Source organism: Phascolarctos cinereus, unplaced genomic scaffold, assembly GCF_003287225.1.
Source record: "Phascolarctos cinereus isolate Bilbo 61053 unplaced genomic scaffold, phaCin_HiC Scaffold_9;HRSCAF=440, whole genome shotgun sequence".
Lineage (NCBI taxonomy): Eukaryota > Metazoa > Chordata > Mammalia > Diprotodontia > Phascolarctidae > Phascolarctos > Phascolarctos cinereus.
In genome coordinates this window covers 242,396,901-242,422,391 of record NW_027556402.1, presented here as the reverse complement: position 1 = coordinate 242,422,391, position 25,491 = coordinate 242,396,901, and the positions used below count along the sequence as shown (strand labels likewise).

The window sequence follows — 25,491 nt, the reverse complement described above, 5'->3', positions numbered from 1 at the left end:
AGGTTCTAAAACCCAAACAGATTTCCACTCTTGCTTTTCACCCTGAATTTGAAAACTGTACCTGGGACCCCAGCAGCCAGGACCTCAGCTGCATGTCCACTCACAGCATCCTAGGCTTAAGAGCCAGAGGGGACCTCAGAGATCATCTAGTGTGACTCCACTGATTTTTCACTTGGGGAAACTGAGGCCAAACAGGTTAAGTGACTTTCCAAAGTTACACAGGTACTAAGCAACAGAAAGTAGGATTTGAAACCTGACTTCTGACTCTAGAACCAGGACTGTTACTAAGCTGTCAGTCTGAGCTGACTGAGCAGAGAGAGCCAAATACTCAATGATAAGGCTGGAAAGGGCCTTAAAACAGTGTTCTGTAGCAAGCCACAGAGCCAAAATTTGAACTCAGGATCCCTGACTCCAAGTCTACCACTCTTTTCACTTTGCCACTAGAGCCCTGGGCCTGGAATCAGGAAAACCTGAGTTCAAATTCAGCCTCAGATATTTACTAGCTGTGTGACCTTAGGCAAGTCACCTAACCCTGTTTGCCTCAGTTTCCTCACATGTAAAATGAGCTAGAGAAGGAAATAGCAAACCACTCCAGTATCTTTGCCAAGAAAACCCAAATGGGGTCACCACCACCACCACCACTACCACCACCACCACCAAAGATTATTTCCTGTTGGGGTTGAATCCTATTCCAGGAGCAAATCAGGGGCCTGTAGTAGTTATTCAGCCCCCCCTTTCTGCAACCTCACCCCCATCTTACTCCACATTCCATATTTTTTTCTGCTAATGCTAGAGTTGTGGGTCTGCTCAGCTGCTACACTTTATCTGAACTACTTCTAGTTCTTCTGTTTACTAGCTCAGCAACTAAACCACCTCACTTCACTGGGCCTCAGTTTATCCATCTGTAATTTGAAACATTGCACTAGATCAGGAATTCTTAATCTGGGGTCTATAAACTATAAAAAAGTTTAATAACTGTATTTCAATACAAGTGCCTTCATTTGTAACCTTATGTATTTTATCTTATGCCTTTAAAAACATTCTTAGAGCATAGAATGTCAGAAGAAGTTTAGAATATAGGATGTAGAACGTTAGACCTTTAAAAACCTCTAGTCCACAGACTCCTTTGGCAGCAGTCACCTGGTAAAGCCAATGATCCCCCTGCTTGGAATGTTTGTAAAGGCATATGATAAAAAGAAGGCAGGCTTTTTCTGAACCTCTGGCTGGTAGTGTTCTCCCCAAGAACATCTTGTATAGATTACAGATGTAGCAGGAGTCCCAGAAGTCTCAGTGCAGCCTGAAGCTTTAATAGCTCAAAAGAGCTGTAATAACTTAAGGTTGCACTGGAATTTTTGGGATGACCTGTATATTAAATATCTATCTGCCTACTGATCTATCTATCTGTAGGTCTATCGATCTATCTAGTATGTAACTATATAAGTACATGTTGCCTCCCAACATAGACTGTAAACTTCTTGAGGGCAGATGTTGTCACTTTTGCCTTTGTATCCCCAGTGCCTGGCACACAGTAGGCATATAATAAAGACTGACTGATTAATTATTGGTTATTTTTATTATTGATTAATTGATTGATCAGATGGACCACCCAAGGGGTACCTTCTGTCAATGACATTCTATGTTCTAAGGTTCTTTCTTGCTCAAACATTCTATGTTGTAAGGCCCCTTCCACCTCTGACATTCTATCAATCAATCAATGAGCATTTGTGTGTCTACTGTGTGCCAGGCACTGTGCTAATCCTAGGGGTACATATATATGTACATATAGACTGCTTTATTCTTTGTATGTATGTATACATGTATATGTATATGTATATATTTTGTGTACGTGTGTGTGTACAAAGCCCTACTCATAAGGACCTTACATTCTAAGGGGGGAGGCAATAAACACATACTATAAGTATATACAGAAAAAATATAGAGAGAAAAAATACAATCAATACAAAGTCATGATATACAAGGTGGTCTGGGATGCGAGGCACCATAAGGAAAGGCTATGTTCCAAGGCTCTTTCCTGCTCAGATAACCTGTGTTCTAAGGTCCTTTCTGGTTCTACATTTTATAGTTCCTCAAACATCACTAGAGTGTAAGCTCTGTGAGGTCAGAAGCTTGGTCTTATTTAACTCGGGTATCTCCCCTAGTGAGCACAGTCATTGTCTCTCTGACCTTAAGTTTCCACATCTGTTAAACAAGAGTGAATGCCTTCTTCACAAGTCACTGTAAGGAAGATAAATGCTTTGCAAACCATCAGAGCCTGAGGCAACATGAGTTGATATTAGGTGTCCTTGAAATTGTTTTGCACAATCTACTCTCTACTCTCCACCTTAAGGAAGATGGTGGCCTAGGTAAACCAAACAAGTCTATTCAGAAGGCCAGACTCTTCCTCTCTCTATTAGTAATGTTGGATCCCATCTATCCTGACTTCAGTCTGTTTTTCATGATTCACCTCCTTCCCACTCACCCAAGACTTCCTAGAAAAAGGATGTCAGAGAAGGAAAGGAGCTCAGAAATAAATCGTCAGATCTTGGAGAGACATTAGAACATGAGATGTCAAAGCTGGGAGGGATCTTAGAGCACAAAATGTCAGAGCTGGGGAAGAATTTAGAACATAGGATGTCAGTGCTGGAAAGGAGCTCAGAACAGAGCATGTCAGAGCTGGGGGGACCTCAGAACTAGAAGGGAATCTTAGAACCTAGAATGTCAGAAGTGGGAGGGAATTTAGAGACCATCAAATCCAATTCTAACTAACTGAGACTCAGACAAGGTAAATGACTTACCCGAGGTCAGCCGCACAGCTTATTATCAATCAAGGATTCATCTCTTTGCCTTTGGTGTGGCCTTTACATTTTCCACTTTAATAGTGTAAATGTCCCTCAGCCAAGAGCTCAGAACACCCTCATTAAGGCTTCTTAACCTGGGACCCCTGAACTTGATTTTAACTTGACATTTAACATTTTGATGGCTTAATTTCAATATAATTAGTTTCCTTTGTAATCCTATGTCTTTTATTTTATGCATTTAATACATTGTTCTGAGAAGGGGCCCATAGGTTTCACCACACTGCCCAAGGGTTCCAGGACACAAATAAAATTGGGGTTAATGAGCTGATTAGACTTTTCAGTGCCAAGAGAAAGAATAGCAGGAAAAGCAGTGCCCAAGATGGCGCAAGAAAAATGAAGGCAGGAAGGGGGAGCCGAAGCTTTGCTTAAGACCAATTGCCTATTTTACAACCCTGCCAAGGGCTGGCCCTGCCAGGAACCCTTGTAATGGACTGTGAAGGCCTCTAGCTTGCCTGCCAATGATCCTGGGGAAGTCATACCGCTGTTACGATGCCAAGGCATTGGTCGGATCACAAAAAAAAAAAAAGATCGCTATGATTCAGACTGCATTGGCCTGCTCCAGGTTTAGGACTATTCAAAGATTAGTGAAATGCTGGGGGAGGCTATGAGTTCCCTGTCACTGGGGATATCCACAAAGGAGTTGAGTGACCACCAAAGTTCCTTATATTTACAAATCTATGGTTTTTATGGTCTGCTAGGTAGCACCTACCTCCCAGGGTGGTTGTGAGGATAAAATATTTGGAAAACATTTAGCACCCTGCCTGGCATATAAGTGGTTAATAAACACTTGCTTCCTTCTTTCCCTCCTTCCCTTCCTTATTTCTTTCCTTCCTCCCTTCCATGACTTAAAATCCAGTGGCATTTCCACTGTAACATCCTCTCTCCCTATGAGGAAAAAGCCCTGTAAACCATAGATCTGTACCTATGGTAGGAGTGGTGTTCATGTGTGTGTGTGTGTGTGTGTGTGTGTGTGTGTGTGTGTGTGTGTAAGAGAGAGAGAGAGAGAGAGTTCCTTGACACTCTTTGAGATTACTGTCCGCTCCAATCCAACTTCCGTTATCACTAGAAATAGTGGCAATATGATGCAACTGAATGATGTCCTGGATTTGAATTCTGCCTACTTCCCATCTATATGACCCTGGACAAGTCACAATGTCTGGGGGTTTTATTTACTTTATTGGTATAATCAGAGTGTCAGAAGAGATGCTCTCCACAGATCTTTCTAGCCTGAAGCCTCCCCTGAATCCCAGCTTCACATCACCTACTGGACAGGTTCAACTAGATATCCCAGAGATGTCTCAACCTCAGCGTGTCCAAAACAGAACTCCTAACCTTTCACCCCAAACCTTCCCTTTTTCCAGCCTCCCCATGACTGTTAAAGGCACGACCTCTCCTTGGAGTCATCCCCAGTTCCCCACTCTTGCTCACCCCACCTTTCCAATCTGTGCCCAGATCTGCACTTGGAGACTGGTTGATCCTGTGCTGTAGTATGCAGTGTTTAACAACGGGCTCTCTAGAAAATCCCAAGCCATTTTTAAGCTTAATCTGAATTATTAACATTTCCTCCATCACTTTCTTCCATCTAGGCAATCAAAAAAATAAATCAATCAATCAAGCCCTGCTTTGTAACTTTGTTGATTTCTGAGATGTAAATGCTCACACTGAAAATATAAAAAATCCGATGAATTTTTACTGGTTTGAGTGAGCTCCAACACACTCCTGTGTGGCATAGGGGTTATCCTGGGTTTCTAAAGGCTGTATCAGCAGAGTATCACTTATGTTAGGTCCTACAAACCTGGAAAGGCTTTGAGTGTGGGTCCTGAAAAGCACCGAATACCTGACTCTGAGGACCAGCTTAGCTAAGTTGGGAGAGGGTCACCTGGTTGGCCAAGGTGTGATGAATGTTTCTCTCCAAAGCAACTGGTGATAACCATCTACAAAAGAACAAGGTGGGGGGAAGGGCTGGGATCTCCGTCAATAGACTGAGTACCCACAATGACGAAGTCATTAATCCTTGAAATAGTACACGCATTGACTGCACATGTATAATCTATATCAAATTGCTTGTCTTCTCAAGAAAGGGGCAGGGGAGAATTTGGAACTCAAAATTTTTTAAAAATCATTAAAAATGCTTTACATGTAATTGGAAAGATAAACATTTTCCAAAAAAAGAATATGTGTATGTGTCTGATTGGAGACAGTTTTGCATAGTGGTTAGAGAGCTAGCCTTGAAGCTGGGGACACCTGGATACAGGTCCTGCTGCTGTCTCATGCCAGCTGTGTGACCCTGATTAAGTCACCTCACCTCTTAAAGCTCTAGTCAATTCTCTGAGTGGCAGAGAATGAGCCAGCCTGCTTTGGTAGAAGGCATTTCCCACTTGAGAGTTCCCTAGACCCATCACATGTGAACTATCACTTTACAGACATGCCAATCAAATATTGTTTCCTCCAGTAGAGCTATCAAGGCAAAGGAAGGGCTCTCTCAGTTACTGTAAGAGTGTATGGAGACAGCCAGAGACTGCCTGAAGACCTCCATGTAGAATCCCTATATTTATTACCTAAGTGACCTTGGGTAATTCTCTTTCTTGCCTGGGCTCTGATTCTCATCTGCCAAATGGAAAGTTGAACAAGAACGCCTCTGAGGGTCTCTTCTAGTTCTAGATCTGATCTAAATCAGACAAGTGGCTCACCCTCCCTAGGCCTCGGTTTCTTCATTTGTAAAATAAGGGGATTAGCTTAGATCAGAGCTGCCAAACACACAAAACTTCCCAGCGTGTCCCTAACTATATTAAAATGTAATTGGGAGATGCTTAACAAAATAAATAAAAATACAATGCAGGACATAATGTTAGTTAATTGGTGGTTTTCTAAGTCAATATGAAGCCTGAAGGAAATCCTTTCTATTTGAGTTTGACACCAACAAACGAGATGACTGCGGAGATCTTTTCCAGCTCTACTTTCAGCCCACAATCCAGGCAAAACACAAACGTCCCCAGGTTTCTCCAAATGCCTTGTACATGATGCGATATTTTGTTCCCTGGAGATTTTGGCTGGGCTCCTTGAGATGGTCAAATTTGTCCAAGTACTTCCCAAAAATGTGGTTGACAAAACAGAACTAAATACACCAGCAGGTTGAGGTTTTCCATAGTACTCAACCAGGAGACTCCGACCCATCAGTTCTCTTCCTCAACTGTTCCCAGGTGAGTCCTATAATCACAGCTAGGACCTAATGCTAAAAAACCAAAAGTCCTCACTCCAACAGGCCACGCTGCCATACCCTGGTGGTGGATCAAGTACATTCTCTACTATCTGACCTGGTGGACCACAGGGTGCTTTTGTTATCAATAAGGGAATTCTACGTCCGAGCAATCATACCTTTAAGTCTTCCCTAATACAGCCCAATGCAACTGGTGAATACTCCGAATACCAAAATCCATGGAATGTTCTCTCGGCCAAGTTCAGACAAAACTCATAAACGTGTGTCTGAACATCAAGAGAAAGCTCTCATTATTACTCCTCCACTACAGTGGTCAGGGAATTGGGCGCATTCTGTGTCATCCCCTTGAAATCATATACCATTGTCCTTACAGACTTGAAGCAAACGTTGAAACAAATGTCAGGGGAGGTCTGATGTTTCCCCGGGCTGTCTCGGGGCAGGAAGACAGAATGCTTAGATTTCCAGATGGAGCACCTGGGTTTAAGTCACCCCTGACCTTGGGCAAGTCCACTTCTCCATACTGTGGGCTCTTTGAGACTATAAGTTTCTGAGAAGGTGCTGACCAGCACCGTGTAAGAAGTTTGCTCACCTGAGAGTTCCCAAGACCAGCAAAATCCCAGGCCTACTTCCCATGCTTACTTATTTTATATATATTTATATGTGCATTCCACTGTAGAATATATACTCCTTGAAGGCAGGGGCAAGGTCTTTGGCTCCACATCCAAAGTGTGGATAGCACAGTTCCCTCTGCAACTCACAGACACTTTGACTGACCAGCGTTAGAATGTGAGCTCAGCTACTTACTACCACCTGATTGACCTTGAGGTACTGGACAAACAGCACGGGGTCTGGAGTCTGAGGACCTTGTTCAAATCTTTCCTCTATCAGGAATTACCTGTGTGACCTTGGCCAAGTCACTTAGCCTGTCGGCCTCAGTTTCCTCATTGGTCAAATAAAGAGGTTGAGCTATCTCTTTCCAAGGACCTCTACGGTTCTTTTCACTTCTAAATCTATAATCTCAGGATACAAGTTACATTTCTTTCCCTGGGCTCCCGGTTTCTTTCTCTGTAAAATGAGGGAACTGAATTAGAAGATCATGCCAATTGTCTCAGACAACTGGCCTGATTTTAAAGGGGCTGAGTCCCTCCCCTCCCCCACCCCCCCAACCTGAGCTCAAAGGGGCCAGGAGAAGGTATCCTCCCTCAACTTTTCCATCTGTATATCACACCAGTGACATCTGCATTCTCCTGGAATCAACCCGCATATATGGCTTCCTGGGCTGGAGAGGAAGGTCACCCTATGACAAAGTTTCTGCAGTTTCTGCATTAGAAAGTACCTTGGAGCTTTAGGGAGAGGAAGGAGAAGGAGGGGTGTGTGTAAATTCAGGAGGGGGAGATTTCCTGAAGACTCAACACTCCCAAGTAAGAGACCAAGATGAAAAACACCGCCTGCTGGTTTAGCCACATTAAGCGGGAAATCCATTACGCCCTTAAAAGAGGCCGCATTACAGTTCCCATCGAGTCTCTGAGTCCCCAAGGCCAAGTGCAACCACAAGCCGAGCCAAGAAGTGAAACTGACCAGGAGAACTAGGCCAGCGGCAGCTGCGATCCCTCCAACATTCCAAGCTCCGCCCAGCTCATGTCACTGCGTTCTAATTCCGAACGCTCGGCCCGGGACCGCCTCTGCCATTGGTTGGCAGCTACGTCAGTCAGAGGAAAGAACGCAAGAGGGAAGGGGGGGGAAGGGGAAGGCTACATTGTAACAACGAGAGAGCGAGTGGAAGAAGGAGGCGGAGGCAGCTGCCGCCCCGAATCCCGCAGCGGTAGCAGCTACCTGCCGAGGGTTAACCCACCTCGGAGCGGGGGCCAGCCTACTCCCCCCCGCCTTAGCCCGATTGCAGTCCCCTTCCCCATTCCGGGCCCCCGGCCACCCCCGAGCCCGCCGGAGCCAGTCCTGCGCCTCCCCCGCCAGCGATCCAGCCCCGCGGCCTCTGCACCGCCGGCCCCGGCTCTCGCTGGCAAACTGCCGAGCGCTCTTCGAAGCCATTTTCATTGGCCACATTGGCGACCAGAGGGGCTGAGCTGACTCACCTTCCCCGAGAATCCGGCAGCAGCCCGGCTCGGTGGACGCGGGAGCGGGGGCGGAGGGGCGCGCGGGGACGGCTCGCCCCCCCTAGATGGCAGCCCCCAGCGGCCGCGGGGAGCGCCCCGGCTGCCGGCTCCCTAGTCCCAGGCGAGGGAAACTTTCACAGCCAGCCTGGGAGCGGCGGCGGCGGCGGCGGCGGCGGCGACTCGCTGCTTCTCTCCCTCCCAGCTTTGACCACCATCTTATTAGTACAGGAAATGACATGGAAAACGGAAGAAAGCGGCGTTTGGGGCCGACGCGGACCCCCCAAATCAGGGGCCGGAGCTGGGACACACCAGTCACTTCCCAACTTGGCCCAGAAGGCGCCTCCTGAGTTCCCCGGGCTCCCACCCGGCGCCCTACCGAGCCGGGGGGGGGGAGGAAGAAGCTCTCCGATCCTGGGGTGGGCAGACTTTGATCCTATCCTAGCTCGGGGGGGTCGGGGGGAGTCCGCGATGGGGGCTGGGAGGGGGGCACCCTGGGGGGGGAAGGAAAGGTGAGCACAACTCTGGGATCGGGGCACATTTCCCGGAACGGAAAGTTATTACAGAAATGTGTATTTTTAAAAAGTCATTCAGAGAGGGGCTCCTCTCCATCCCGGGCTGCCCATTTGGGGAAAGCAACCTCAAGACCTTGGAGGAAGAATAAACACGTTTATATTTTTAACCCTTTCGAGACCCGAACCAGAACACCTGTGCTCCCAACCCCTTTACCATCACCCTCCACTTTCCTTTAACCCCTGCAGTGCTGGATTGCTTGAGGAGCAAATGCAATTTCGGGGCCTCTTTTGGGGAGAACGGGGGGGAAAAGCACAGAGAATTAACTATTTAGAGGTGGCGAGAAGGCAGAGCCGCAAAATCGCAAGCATCTTCCTCTCCCTTTTTGCCTCTTATTGAAATGCTTACAAAGAGCTTTTTCTTAATGAGTTTGATTTTTAGCCTGACTTAGATAAGCTGTTAAATCATTTATCCGTCATTTGCCTTAGTTTCTCCCAACTGCAAATCAAGACCAGGTAACTTGGGGGAGGGGTGGACTGCTTTGGATGGGAGTAGTTACCGTGCATTTCTACAATTTTGGAGTGTATGGAGTGTACCCTATGCGGGTAAGTGGGACAAGAATTGTCAGACACACCGCCGACCCTCTCCTCTCGCCTGGCACTGAGCAGATAAAACTACCCGTGCAAGGAGAGGTGAGGTGACTTTCCCGGCCTCCTACTGGGACTCAGTTTTTCTGATTCTAAAATAACTGGGTTGGATTCGTTGAACTCCGAGGTTTCTTCCAGAGCTAAAAATGCTCCTGAGGGTCCGAGCCAGAGCCGAAGAACAAACAAAACCAACAGCTTTCGTGAAGTGCCAAACTCGTCCTTGCCAATTGTAGAACGATGGATAGGAAAGGGAAATGGGTCCAATTTAATAAACGACAACAATATTTTTCTAAGAAAATAAATTTCGCTTGGAGTTGCCTACCAATTATGTAGCCAATCGCATGCTGCTGCTGCTGCTTTGTGCGTGTTTTTTCCTCCCAAACGATTAAATGATCTTTATCCATGTCTGATAAGTTAGAGGTTATGCAGAGTGCATCAAAGTAGTTAGATCTGAAAGGGACTATACAATATAGAAGTCAGAGCTGGAAGGCACTTTGGAAGTCCGTTAGTCCAATCCCCTAATTAGTATTATTTTAAGAAAAAAATGGTGAAATGAATTGCCCAAGATCACAGGGCTGGCCAACCTGGGGTACGATTGGGTTGCACTGATGATCTGAGGTCCTAGGAGATCACTGCCAGCTTCACAGGGTGATGGTTGGCAAACCCCTTAATCTCCCAGAGCCTTAATTTCCTCCCCAGGAAAATAAAGAAAATATGATAGTGGAAAAAACCACTCAATTTGGAGAGAGATTATAGGCTCATCGCTTGGGAGATGGAAGGGACCTTAGAGGTCATCTAATCCAACTTGCTCATTTTACAGATGAAGACCCAGGGGGGTTGTGACTTGTCCAAATTCTCCTGTGTATTAAGCCCCAGAGGCCAGATATGAGCACATCTTTTGGAGCCAGAGTCAGCGGGTGCTCATTTTACTGCATCATAAGAAAGACCCAGATTTAGGTTCCAGCTGGACACTTGCTGGTTAGATGATCCAGGGCACTCCATTCCTTTGTGCCTCAGTTTCCTCAGTGGTGATTTAGGGATTATAATGTTTACACTGCTTGTAGAACAGGTATGTTGGGAGCATGCTGTTTGATATGCCTTAAGGTGCTATAGAAATGACAGTGGTTATTATAATCTGTAAAATTAAGATAATAGTTCTTGTACCACAGACCTCATAGGGTTAGTTGGAAGATCAATTAAGATAATGACCTTGAAAGTATCTAGTAACCATAAAATGCTATGTAAACATAAGCTATGAGGTGAGTGGTTCCAATTAGAAGTAGCTGAGCTGGGACTAGAAGCTAGGTGGTTATTTCCATTGTTGTCCATGCTGGCAGTCTGTCCAATTGGTGCCTCCACCCACCCACCCAGGGAACTTCTTAAGTGGAACTAGGGATATTTGGCACATCTTACACTAAGCCACACTGTCAGGATATCAGCAGTCTTTCGGCACCAAGTGGTTCTGTGTCATGAGAAAAATAGAGAAGCTTGGGAGAAGTGTGTGGTAGACAGCATTGGATATTTGGCTTTGGATAAATGGAAGTACAGTCATTGCACCACTTCATTTGTTTTCTTGGCTCCTGGCAAGAAAGGCATGCATCAATTCTGGATCTTTAATCTGAAATCATAGAACGTGGAATGTCTGAGCTGGACACGAGAGCATATGAGAGCTAGGAGGGACCTCTGTTCTAACACAGAATGTCAGAGCTGAGAGGAACCTTAGAACATGGAATTCCAGAGCTGGCTGGAACTTCTTAGGATATGGACTTTCAGAGCTGGGAGGACCTTCATAGAACATGGAATTTCACAAAGGGACCTTAGTTCATGCCTGAGAAGATGGGGTAATGCTTCCAAAGGACAAAGGAAGATATAAAAAAAGTTTCAAGGAATTGAAAAGTGGTAAGAGAGTGAGGTCCATGACTTCAGTGGCTCCGGAGCCTTGTTGACCTCACGTGGCATTTTGTTTTATATCTTTTTCATGCATTACAAGCAAAGTATGGCCATCACACTATCACCTGCCATGTCCAATCAATTTCCAAGTCTGGTAGATTCTTGATCCATCATACCTGTCTTGTCTGTCCCCCCCTCTTCAATGACAAAGGTGCCACCAGAGTGCCTTGTCACCTTTCAATCCCCCCTCCCACTTCCTACCAAAAGTTCTCACACCCTCCCAAAAGTTCTTTACAATTTGGCTACAGCCTAGTACTAGGCGTACTGCCCCTCATTTCTCTTTATACTACCCCCTAACAAACACAATACTCTTCTCTAAACTTGGCGTTCTGTGTCCTACTGTGCCTTTGCATAGGCTGTCTGCCTTACCCGGGGCACGTGTCTTTCTCACTTATGCCTCAGAATCCAGAGCTTCATTCAAGGTTGATCAGACCTGACCAAATCCAGATCCCTAATTCTCTAACCTCCATCCCAATGACAGTGCTCTCCTCCTCTTCAAAATTTCAAATAGTGTCCTTTTTACTTCTTGATGTAAATGTAGTATCCTTTACCTTCAATTATTGCCCCCCCCAACTGCCTCATAAATTCTTTCAGAGACTCCCTTTCCTTTTCTTTCTTTCCCTTGTGCCTAGCTAGCGTAGCACTTAGCACTTAGCATGTAGCACATGAAACATAGTAAGCGCTTAGTAAATGTTTGTTGAATTGAACATGGAATACCCTTTCATCCTTCCATTAACCAATATTAGGTGCCTATGTTCAAGAGAAAATGGCGCTGCTTAGTGGCCAGAGGGCCAGCTTTGGAGTTTGGAAAACATTGGTTCAAGTCTTGGTTTTGATCCATACTGGCTCTGTGACTATGGGAAAGTCACCTAAATATTCAGGGCCCTGGCTACTGTCTCGGACTGTCGTTTTTTACAAATAAGCAGATAAAAGGAAGTTGTGTCCACACTGAGTTAGTTCTCTACTCTGAAGTAGTTACAGGTTTTGGCAAAGAAAATAATATACAAGTACATACATTGTACCACTTGCTGGGAATATAAAGATCGAAATGACCTAGAATCTACCCTTGAAGAGCTTATGACCTAATAGGAGGTGAAGATGTGTAGCAAATCACTGTGCTCCTATAAGAGAGAGTGAGAGAAGTGCTGAGAGGTCCAGACAAAGATCTACAAGTTTCTGGAGGGAGGGATATAGTAAAGCGCGCAATGTCAAGCTGGTTTAGAGAACATTAAGATACTCAACTGGTCAGCTAGGTGGCCATAGTGCATAGAGCGCCAGGCCTGGACTCAGGCCTGCTTATCTTTCTGAGTTCAAATCTGGCCTCAGACACTTACTAGCTGTGTGACTCTGGGCAAGTCACTTCACCCTGTTTGCCTCAGTTTCCTCGTCTGGAAAATAAGCCGGAGAAGGAAATGGCAAACTACTACAGTATCTTTGCCAAGAAACCCCCAAATGGGATCAGGAAGAGTTGAACATGACAAACGAGATACTCAACTAATCTTTTTAAGGAGGGAATCAAGGCTGGATCCCTCCCTGCTCCCATCCCCCACAATTTTTTTGTCTATAGTTTTATGAGAGGTATAGAGTACTGGATTTGGAGTCAAGAAGACCTGGGTTCAAATCCTACCTCAGATACTTGCTATGTGACCCTGAGCAAGTCACCTGACCTTTCTGAGTCTCAGTTCTCTCATCTGTAAAATGAGGATAGGTATTAACACCTGTCATGAAGGGGGCTTTTGTGAAGATCAAATGAGATGCTGTTGGTGCAGTGCTTGGGACTTGAGTGCGAGAAGATTCATTTCGATGCGATTCAATTTAATAAATGTGCTTTGCACACTTACTAAGTCCAGAGCCCCATTGGCAGGATAGAGTGATCTCTCCTCCATCCCCAGCTTACAGTCTACTTGGGGAGGGATCCTTAATCTTTTCTGTGTCCTGGCTCCCTTGGGAAATCAGTCTGGTAAAGCCTATGGACCCCTTCTCAGAATAATTTTTATTAATGCATAAAATAAAAAAGTAGGATTCCCAAAGAAACCAATTATATTGCAATGCAGTTATCAAAATATTTAACAAACAAGTTCATGGATCTCCAGGTTAAGGATCTGTGATCTGGCTACAAACCAGACTAACAAGCAGGAAGCAGTTACTTAAGACAAAGTAGTGATTATTTGACCTTTTTCAAAGAGGACCGATGACGTGATGGGGTGATGTCTTGACTTGTGAGTAAATTAGATTTAAGTGAGGCAAAGTCATCAGCCTCACTCTGTCTTCCAGAGTCATCAAAGTCCAGTGGCAAGACAAACATCAAGATGACCGGTGATGGCCTGAGATGTAGTGGATGACCTTGGCATCTTCAATATCTGAACAAACTCTAAGTGCTTCACAGTGCCTGCTTCAGCTGCCTTCATGGCCTTTGGAACAAATTGTTCTCATCTGCCCATTCTGCCAGGGGAAATCTTCCCATGCTTGGGGTAGACAGCCCCCTAACTCATGGGTTTTATGCCTATAAGTTACCCTTAATGTGGTTTAGCCCATTTGCCAAGACAGTTTTACCAGGGTGTGGCTGCTGCACATGCTACAGCTTCTTGGAGCCACAGGTGAGAGGTGGGTGATAGGTGGACACCAAAGGTAAATGAGCAACCCTGAAAAGGGCTTGGCAAGCTTTCACACCAGAGGCGCTAGTCCTCTCTGAACACCCCATATACCCCAACAGTCCAAGATAGTATATGATCAGTCAATGAAACAAACATCCATCATATGCTTATGAGGGATACAAATAAAAAATGAAACTACTTGCTTTCAGGAAGTTTACATTCTAATGGAGGAAACATATATAAATATATATACACATATGTGTATACATACACATACGTATGTATACATATACACATACATACAGATATGAATATATAAAATACACAGGGGTGGTAGGAAGCAGTAGCACCTGGGGGAAGAGAGAAAGGGAATTCAGGAAGAGCAGGTTTGAAGGAAGCCAGAGATGAGAAGAGGTGGGGAACAGGGGGAGGGACAGCATTCTAGGCAGGGGGTAAAGCCTGTTCAAAGACAGAGCAGAAATGAGAGAACGAATCTTAAGGTGATTCGAGAATTGTCAGACTTAGCCTGGGTCATGAAGGACTGGAAGTGGAGAGCTGAGTCATTTTTCCAACCTTGATTATTGTAGAGGGCTGAGGTGAATAATACGAGCCTCCCTTGAGATTGCCCCAACTCCATCCTGTAAGCATGGAAGAGCTGGGCTATGTAACAATGTCACGTTTTATATCACTTAGCTTCCTCACGACAACTGTGGTAAGCTGTGCAAATGTTACTATCCTCATGTTTATTTGTTTTGTTTTGTTTAAATTTATGATTTTATTGGTCTAGGGACTCTTCCTGGTTCGGCAATTCTGGCCACAGAGGCATTTTAGCATCTTATCTGTTGACAAATTTAAAGAGTCTTCTCCTTCCCCTCCCTCCCTCACTGAGATGTTAAGTGACTTGCCCAGGATATCACAGCCTGTATGTATCAGAGACAGGACTTGAACCCATCTTCTTCCTGATTCTGAGCTCAGGCTCCCTTCCTATATTACATGGCATCTCTCACTCCCATTTTAGAGAGAAGGAAACAAATCAGAGAAGTGAATTGTCCAATGTTAACAGAGGTAAGACTAAGGACCTAAGTTTACCTCTGGGCTTCACTTTCTCCATTTGTAAAATGAGAGGATTAGATCATCAGGTGACCCCAAGGTTCCTTCCAGCTCTGTTCTCTGGTCCCTCTCAGCTCTGACATTCCATGTTCTAAGGTCCCTCCCAGCTCTGACATTCTAGGTTCTAAGGTCCATCCTAGCTCTGACATTCTATGCTCTAAATCTAAGGTCCCTCCCCCCCACACACACTGTTCTGAGGTTCCTCACAATTCTGACATCCTACTGCATTCTAATGCCTCTCACAGCTCTGGCATTGTGTTCTATGATGTAATGTGCCTTTTGGCACTGAGTCCTCTGCCTTGCCATCAGCAATAAGATCCTCAAGGACACTGTCTTAGACTTTCAGATCCACTTCCTTCCCCACCCCAACCCCAACAGTGCCAGTAACAGTTCTCAAACACATATCAGCTACTTGAGAAATACTGATTGAATTGAATTGACGTCCATTTCTAGGTAATTCTCACCTCAGTAGCTGCCTGGCTGTGGCTGCAATACTTCCCCAGCTTTCCTCTTCAGCCGAAGGACCCTAGGGGCTATCACACAAAAGGTGATGGACTGGCTCCAGCTTTTCATAAAGACAAATGCTGAGATACTTGATCGAAGAGTGTTAAAGCTGGAAATGACCTGATTGATCATCAAAGACAAACCTTCCTTTTCACATATGAGATAAATGAGGCTCGGACAAGGAAGCAACCTGCTCTAGGTCAGTGGTTGTCAAAGTGTGATGTGGAGACTTCTAGAGGTCCCCAAGAGCCTCAGTGAAGGGGGTGCGGTCCATGAGATCAAAGCTATTTCCATTTAAAAAAAAGACATTTTTGTTTCCAATATGGTAAATATCAATAGATATAACCTTCAATAATTTTTAAGAATTTTTGTAAAAAGGTCCTGAGACCAAGAAGCTTGAAAGTACTGCTATTCACTGGTAGTAAGACTTATAGTAGCCAATGGATCTCCAGGTAGAATCTGGAAGGTTATTCTAGTTTGTCTTGGATTTGGGTGATCAACCAACAGTTCTTCTTGAGGGCTAGAAGATAAGCCTAGAGGAGGAGAGGCTTCTGGGTGCACAGGAGGGGCAAGGGGTGGATTTTGGAGGAGGTGGAGGGGAGCATTGGATAGAAAAGCTGTGGCAACTTCCTCTCCTCAAGCAGCTTAGAACCTACTTTTAGAGACAAGACAAATAAACCTGGGACAGAAACAAATCACATTAGATCAGAAATCAGGGCATGTTAAACTGGGTAGAGGAGGCTTGGAGTGTTACAGGTCAGTAGGAGCTGAAGTGATCAAGGAGAACTTCCTGGAGCAGGTGATATATGAAGGTTGATAGGATTGGGATCATTGAAGGAGAAATATTCTAGGTGGCGGGGAACTGTTCTGGAAAGCAAACAGCAGAGAGAGCAGCTGTACAAGCATGCCCATGGAATCACAGCTTTGGGAGGAGCAATGTCAAGGTCTGTAAAAATGGCTTTTCCTTAGGGGAATTCAGGGAGGCATGAACTGAGCTCAGGGAAGTAATAATAATGATTCTCTGTCTGTCTGTCTGTCTGTCTGTCTGTCTGTCTGTCTGTCTGTCTCTCTCTCTCTCTCTCTCTCTCTCTATATATATATATATATATATATATATATAAAATTATTATTACCTTCATTTTACAAATGAAGAAACTGAGGCAGCAGAGGTTAAGTAACATAGCTAGTAAGTGTCAAAAGCTGGATTTGAGCTCAAGTCTTCGTGACTCCAGACCCAGGCACTCTATCCACTGTACCACCTAGCTGCCCCAAGTGACTAGAGCTGAGGATTTATGTTGTGGGGCATAGGAGATCAGGTTAGGGGAATGGGGATGGGTTTTCATGGGCTTATAGTACCTACAACTTAAAGAGACTTTAGATCATGTCTGGTCTAAGCCCCTTATTTTGCCAAGAGGAAACTGAGGTCAGAGAAGTTAAATGATGTGATGGTAGAGCCAAGAGTCTAAATCTGACTCCTCTGACTCCAAATTCATCTCTCTTTTCACTGTTTCATGTTACTTTTCCACACTCATCCTGCAACTAGGAAATTTCCCTTACCACTGTTACTACACAAAGACAAAAGTAAGGTGAGTAATAATCATTATCAGCATTAATGGTATAATAACCAGCCTCTGATCCATAGGTTTAGATAATGATGTTTATTGTGATTATAATAATCACTCCCATTATTATTAATAGACGGAGACAGCATATCACAGTGAGTAGGATTTTGGCTTGAAGTCAGGAAGACTTGGTTTCAAGTTTTGCCTGACATTAGATTGTAACCCTAGGTGCTTCTGTAGATGAGGAAACAGATTTGTAGGGTGCAAATAATGGAATTTCAGAAATCAGCAAGATACACACCTGGAGGTGAACTCTCTGATACTCCTCACATCCCACTACGATTTCTGCAGCCATCTACTCTCAGAACTATAACTAGTCAGTCTAGCATCCTGGGCAAATTTAGGTGAGAGAGGATGGAAGGAAGGAGGGAACAGCAATGGGAGAGGAATCCTCCACTGAGTTCAGCCCTAGTCTTTGGGGCACAAAATCCCCAGACATCTCCACAGCCCAGAAGAAGAGTGTAGAGGTAAGGGGCCCTGCAGGCAAGAGCTTGGTAGTGAGGAGTGTGGCCCAGTAGATAGCCAGGACCCTCAGGTGTGCTAGATGATGTATTAGACCCTTATTTTATTCCAATCAGCATTAATTAGTTGAATGTGATTCCACAGAAGTGGTGGTGATAAGTTCTGCATATTAGGTCCCAGAGCTGTGAACTGCAGATTGGAAGTTCACTTGCTCAGTCATAGGATGCTAACTAGACAACGTCATCCCTTGTTTTTGCCTTGTTATGGTGACCAAGTGCAACGTGGCAGAGAAGACCTGATGATATGGAAAGTCCCCCAGCTATTTTTTGTTGGCCCTTCTCCATTGTCATCCCTCTATTGCCCAATACAGAGAGATGGCCGTGAGCACTTGACCAACAAATGGCCCCATTTGCCAGCCTGTGGCCTGCCTTTCTACTGGCCCATCAACTCATGGAGCTGTTTTGACATCTGTGCATCAGCCCAGCCCATGAGTCTGCTCATGAGCTTGGTAGGACCTTCTGAAAGGTCACGATAGGTCTGTCAAGGTCTGCTCATCAGCTTGTTTGTCAACCAATAGGATCCTGTATTTTGTGCAGATCCCCCCGGAGGATCAAGATCACGAGCTATCAGCTAATGAGGCTCTGTATTTCATGGTGCCTCTTCTGTATCATCTGGGTTTCAAGCACTATAAAACTAAGACTCTGGAGGAATGGGGCATCTCAGGTCACGAGGAAGATAATGAAGTGCTATCAGCTCAGAGCTCTGCCTCAGTTGCTTTGATTGTAGGTTGGGTAATTTTGGACCCCACACAGGGGTGGATAGGAGGCGGTAGATAATAGACCTCAGGTAGTCATTCCACCAGAGACAGGATGGTAGGCCAGATGGCTAGACCAAGGAGACGCCCGCTGCCTCACCCTAATGCCAGCACCCTCGGGCAAAGTCCCATTAGCCTCATCCTAGCTATGGCTCTGTCTCCTTTGTTTGTATACAGGTAGAAAGTGTTGACTTTTTACATGTGGACATTTTGGTTGCTATGAAAGGGACAGAAATCTGTGTAAGGAAAACTTAAAAAATCACCTTGAGAAAAAACAGCCTCTCATATAAAACGTTGAGGAGAGATACGGAGTGTTTGGAGAACCTAAAAGGAATTGCTCCATGGATAAATGTACTGAGAGGACTCATTCAAAGACTAGGTATTGGCTGAAGTCTTGATATTTGTGGGCATCATGGTCCATCAGCTCACTTGCATATTGTAAAACAGAGGTTTTAAAGGTTATAACTTATAAACTGTAAATCAAATTACTGGTTAGTTCCATGTGGAGGTTATAAAAGGATCATTGGGTCCTGCCTGAAGGAAAGATAAAATAGTTGAGATTCACATCGGTTAGAAATGGGTAACAGCTTATAAAGAGGAACTGATCTGAAGTTCCAGAAATAATAGGAATGAAGGAAAGGAGACTGGGGGAGGGGCAGCTCAGTCACACAGCACAGCAGATCGGGGCCAGATTTGGAGTCAGCAAACCTGGGGTTGAATCCTGCCTCAAATATTGACTAGCTGTGTGACTCTGGGTAAGTCACTTAATCTCTGCCTGCCTCAGTTTCTTCATCTACAAAATGGGTATAACAATATCACCTATATCTCAGAGTTATTGGGAGGGTAAAATGAAATGACATATAAAAAGTGGTTCATAAACCTTAAAATATTATAAAAACATCAGCTATTATTATTATGAGAAACTCTCTTTCCCACCACTGCCTTGTCATGGCTGGGTGGGGGGGAGCAGAGAGGGCTTTTGTAGCTCAATGAAATTATGAGCTATGCCATGCAGCATTCTCCAAGATAGATAGATCATGGTAGAGAGTTCTGACAAAAGGTGATCCACTGTAGAAGGAAAAGGCAAACCACTCCAGTATCTTTGCCAAGAAAACCCGATGAACAGCACTAAAATGATAAAAGAGATGACACTAGAAGATGAGCCCCTCAGGTCAGAAGATGTCTAATCCACTGCTAGAAAACAGCTGAGGACAAATACAAATAGCTCCAGTACTATGGAAGCAGCTGGGCCAAAGCCGAAAGGAAGCTCAGCTGAGGATGTATCTGGTGATGAAAGGAGAGCCTGGTGCTCTAATGATCCATATTGCATAGGAACTCAGAATGTAAGATCTATGAACCAAGCTAAGCTGGATGTGGTCAAATAGGAGATGCAAAGATTAAATACTGACATCTTGGGTGTCAGTGAAGTTAAATGGACAAGAACGGGTGAACTAATTCAGGTGATCACTACATATACTGCTGTGGGCAAGAATCCCTTAGAAGAAATGGCATAGCCCTCATCATCAGTAAAAGGGCAAAAAGAAAAAACAGTACTGGAGTATAATCTCAAACATGACTGAATATCTGTTTGAATCCAAGACAAACTATTCAACATCACAGTAACACAAGTCTATGCTCCAACTATTGATGCTAAACAGGCTGTAGATGATAAGTTCTATGAAGACCTACAATATCCTCTAAAAATAACACACACACACAATATCACATTCATCATAGGTATTGGAATGCTACAGTAAGAAATCAAAAGACATTAGAAAAACAGGGAAATTTGGCCTTGGAGTACAAAATGGAGCAGGGCAGACACTAATAGAGTTTTGTCCACAGCAAACACTTTTTCAACAACCGAAAAGGTTACTCTACACACAGATGTCACCAGAGGGCCAATATCAAAATCAGATTGATTGTATACTTTGCAGCCAAAAATGGAGAAGTCTATGCAGTCAGTTAAAACAAGACCTGGAGTTAACTGTGGCTCAGATCATAAGCTTCTTATTGCAAAATTCAGGCTGAAATTGAAGAAAGTGGGGAAAACGATCAGACCGTGTAGATATAACCCAAGTAGCATTCCTTATGAATATGAAGTGGAAGTGATGAATAGATTTAAGGAATTAGACCTAATAGATAGAGGGCCCAAAGAACTATGGACAGAGGTTCACAATATTGTACAAGAGGCAGCAGCACAAAACATTCCAAAGAAAAAGAAGAATAAGTAAGCAAAATGGCTGTCTGATGAAGCTTTGCAAATAGCTGAGGAAAGAAGGAAAGGGAAAAGAGAAAGGGAAAGATATCCCAACTGAACACAAAATTCCAGAGAGTAGCAAGGAGAGATAAGGTTTTCTTAAATGAGGAATGCAAATAAATAAAAGAAAACAATAGAATGAGATAGACAAGAAACTTAGAGATATCAAGGAAACATTTTATTAAAAAATGAGTATGATAAAAGACAAAAATGGTAGGACTTAACAGACGTGGAAGAGATTAAGAAAGGCAGCATGAATGCACAGAAAAACTATACAAGAAGGGTCTTAACATCCCCAATAACCACAGTGATGTGGTTACTGATCTAGACTCAGACATCCTGGAGACTGAAGTCAAGTGGACCTCAGGAAGCATTGCTAACAATAAGGGTAGCGGAGGTGATGGAATTCCAGCCGAGCTATTTAAAATCCTAAAAGATGATGCTGCTACAGTGTTGCACTCAATGTGGCAGCAACTTTGGAAAACTTAACTGTGGCCACTGGATTAGAAAAATTCAGTTTATATTCCAGTCCTAAAGAAAGGCCGAAGAATGTTGAAATTACTGAACACTTGCACCTGTTTCATATGTCAGCTAGCTAAGCTTAAGATTCTGTAAGCTGGGTTTTGGCAATCTGTGAACCAAGAATTACCAGAAGGGCAGGCTGGTTTTCAAAGAGGCATCAGACCTAGAGACCAAATTGCCAACACTCGCTGGATTATGGAGAAAGCAAGGGAGTTCCAGAAAACAATTCTGCTTCATTGACTACACTAAAGCCTTTGACTGGGTGGATCACAACAAAATGTGGTGAGTCCTGAAAGAGATGGGAGTGCCAAATCATCTTACTTGTCTCCCGAGGAACCTGTATGCAGGCCAAGAAGCAACAGTTAGAGCCCAAAATGGAACAACTGATTGGTTTAAGATTGGAAAAGGAGTAGAACAAAGCTGCTTATTGTCACCTTATTTAATTTATATGCAGAGTACAGCATGTGAAATGCCAGGTTGGATGAATCAAAAGCTGGAATTAAGGTTGTCGGGAGAAACATCAACGATCTCAGATATGTAGACAATACCATTGTGATGGTAGACAGCAAAGATTTAAGAAGCCTCTTGATAAGGATGAAAGAGCAGAGTGTAAAAAGCTGGCTTGAAGCTTAATATGAAAACAGTGAAGATCTTGGCAACTGGTCCCATCACTTCCTGGAAAATAGAGGGAGAAAAAAAAAAGAAAGCAGTGTCAGATTTATATTCTTGGTCTCAAGGACCACTGTAGATAGTGACTGCAGCCATGAAATTAAAAGACGCTTGCTCCTTGGAAGCAAAACTATAGCAAATATGGACGGCATACTTAAAAAGCAGAGATATCACCTCGCTGACAAAGGCTTGTAGTCAAAGCTATGGTTTTTCCAGTAGCAATGAACAGCTATGAGAGTTGGCTTATAAGGAGAGCTGAGCACTGCAGAATGAACACTGTAAAATAAAACTTTTTGGCTAGGCAATGGGGTTAAGTGACTTGCCCAGGGTCACACAGCTAGCAAGTGTTATGTGTTTGAGGCCAGATGTGAACTCAGGTCTTCCTGAATCCAGGGCTGGTGCTCTATCCACTGTACCACCTAGCTGCCCAAGAATGAACACTTTTGAATTGCAGTGCTGGAAAAGACTTTTGAGAGTCCCCTGAACAGCAAGGAGGTCAAATCAGTCAATACTTTAATTCAGGCTATAAACTGGAAGGTCAGATACTGAAGCTGAAGCTTAACTACTTTGATTACATAATGAGAAGACGGCACTCATTGTAAAGCTGAAGCTGGGAAAGATTGAAGGGGACAGAAGGAGAAGGGGACAGAAGAGGATGAGATGGATAGATAGTGTCCTGGAATCAGTGAGCATGAGCTTAGACAGACTTCAAGAGATAGTAAAGGATAGAAGGTGCTGGAGTGCTATGGTCCATGGGGTCACAAAGAGTCAGACATGACTGAATGACAGAAGAGCAACAATTATGAGAAAGAAGATATTGAAAGAGAAAGAGGATCAGGTGAAGCTAGAACCAGGAGAGAGAGCTGAAGCAAAGTCAGAAGTCACAGAAAGGATTGGTGAAAGGAGCTGTTTGCAGAAGCCAGAATTCTGCAACCTGAGAGAATTCACTAAAACCTGATAGACCCTGAAGCTGCTGGAAACCCATCAAAAGAGACTGGAATCTTGGAGCTTTGTGGGCTCATATCTCTTCAGTGCTATATCTATAGCCTTAGAGAGAGGAAACTTCTCAGGCCACCTTTATTGCCCTCTATTTTCCTCTTTGGTATAAGAGGAAGAAACAGATGGGAAAAAAAACAAGGACTTCACATCTACTCTGCTCTGAGAAGGGGCTGGGTATTTCTGAGAGCTGATTGGACAAAATTGAATCCCCCATTTGAAGAGGTGGCTAGGGATAGTCTACTTGGCCTTATCACTATCTTTATCTTGAAAAGGAAAGACTCTCCAGAGCCCCAGAGCAAATGTGAAGAGCTTAAAGGTTTTTCAATTTAAGGGAATTGTTAAGATCTTAACACTTTCTCAGCACCTTGACAATAGTGGCTCTGTGCTAAGAGTTTGTTTTACTTCAGTGGCCCTAAGATTAGCTGAGAAGTGGCTTTTCTTAGTAGGAGAGAGAGCTGTGAGACCAGAAAGGGAACAGATATCAGAGACAATGTTCTGTCCAGTAGGTGATACGTGGTGCAGACTATTTTCCTAAGAAACCAAGGATATATCAAAGACTGCCATCCAATCATTAGTTGCCCCAGCACATAGGTTTCCCTGTTCATGGGTTTCCCTACTAGTACACTAGCATGTACTCACTCCTCTCTCTTCTCTCCTCCCAGTCCACTAATGCTGTCTGCATTGGTGGTAAACTATGACCCAAGTTTGTTGGGTGACCATTTTTTTTTAATTATTCCTGCTCTAAGCTTCTATTGAATAAACACTATGATTATTCATGTTTTTACCTTTTATGGAGTAAACATTATTATCATTATTATTATGTTCAGTTTATTATTTATTAAATGCTTTGTATTTAAGGGTTAGTAGTGTCATGTTAGTTGCTTCTGTGTAAATGGGAAACAGCGTGGGGTGGGGGAGGGAGAAAGAGAGAGAGAGAGAGAGAGAAAGAGAGAGAGAGAGAGAGAGAGAGAGAGAGAGAGAGAGAGAGAGAGAGAGAAAGAGAGAGAGAGAGAGAGAGAGAGAGAGAGAGAGAGAGAGAGATTAGTTTGTAGTTTCAAACCATTCTGGGAACTCCCAGTCCTACCAATGTGATTTCAGGTTGGGTGAGCAAGCCATCCCAGAGTGAGACTGGGGATCTCTGCAATACCCAGGACACATAAGGCTGGTCCTACTGATTTACCATAATTTAGGTGAAAGAGATACAGAGTATTTTGAGAAGGTCAGAGAGACTAACTCAAGGTCAGTGTTGAATGGCTTTCAAGGTCAGGAAAGTCAAATGGCTTTCTACTCCCATCTAGCTTCCTGTCATTGTTATACTCTGGGAAGCTCCACTACCTATCTTGCCTTTCCAATCAATCAACCAATAAGCTTATATTAAGTTCCTATTATGTGCCAGACACTATACTAAGCACTGGAGATACAAAAAGAGGCAATGTGAGTCTTGGTCCTCAATTATAGTCTACACACTGGAACCTCCCCTCCCCCCATCCTTCAAAGATCATTTCATTGCTTTTTGCATTATGTTTCCTGATACATTTCTTGCTGACTTTGTCTAAACAGCTGCTGTATCATATTCCAGAAATGGCATCTTTTCACTGATAGATAAAGCTTATCTTGGTAGAGATAGAACTCAGGATATACAAGAGCTTCTCCTCCCCTTATCTCTGTCCTCCATTCCCAGCTTATTCCAAATATGTCCATGTCGAACAGAGATTCCCAGAATTATAGAGTTCAAAGGGACTTCAGAATTCATCAAGCCATACCGTCACCAAAACATTAAAGCATGCTTCACCATACCTGACAAGTGGTCATCCAGTTACCTTATTTATTTAACTTACATGTAGATTACATCTTATGAAATGCCAGGCTGGATGAATCCAAAGCTAGAATTAAGGTTGCCAGGAGAAATATCAACAGTCTCAGGTATGTAGATAATACCACTCTGAAGCCAGAAAGTGAAGAATTAAGAAGCCTTTTGATGAGGGTGAAAGGGGAGAATATAAAAACTGGCTTGAAGCTTAACATAAAAAAAAATGAAGATGTTGGCAATTGTTTCCACACTTCTGGCAAATGGCGGGAGAAGAAATGGAGGCAGTGTCAGATTTTATATTCTTGGCCTCAAGGATCACTGTAAATGGTGACTACTTTCTGTGTCCTTTACTCCTCTGCCATGTGGTGGAGGCAAAATCTCCTTCTTAGTCCTTTTACTGAGTGGGAGGTGGTGGGGGGGGGAGTCTTTGCCTCTGTTGTCGGAAGGATTATAGAACTAGAGATGGAAAGAAAATTTTCATGGGACTATAAATGTAGAGCTAGAAGGGACCTTAGAGGTTGGCTAGTCCAACCCCCAGGACAGGTAGATGGCACAATGGATAGAGAGCTGAGCCTGGATTCAGAAAGCTCATCTTCCTGAGTTCAAATCCAGCTTCAGACACTAGCTGTGTGACCCTGGACAAGTCACTTAACCCTGTTTGCCTCAGTTACCTCCTCTGTAAAATGAGCTGGAGAAGGAAATGGCCAACCACTCCAGTATCTTTGCTAAGAAAACCCCAGATGGCATCACAGAGAGTCAGACACAACTGAAACAACTCAACAAGAACAACAAAAGTCATTTTACAGATGAGGGAAGTAAAACTGAGGAAGGT

The 25,491-nt window shown here is 43.9% G+C and overlaps 1 protein-coding gene across 4 annotated transcripts in view; it reads right to left on the bottom strand.

Annotated features, from left to right (window-relative positions):
* The window catches only part of PRDM11 (PR/SET domain 11), an 85,293-nt gene extending 77,046 nt beyond the window's left edge, over positions 1 to 8,247 (bottom strand). For all 4 annotated transcript variants that reach the window (XM_078148994.1, XM_078148993.1, XM_021009779.2 and 1 more), the window contains exon 1: positions 8,166 to 8,247. The gene's annotated coding sequence lies outside the window, so the exon portion shown is untranslated. The remainder of the gene's footprint in view (positions 1 to 8,165) is intronic.
* Positions 8,248 to 25,491: the final 17,244 nt, after the last annotated feature.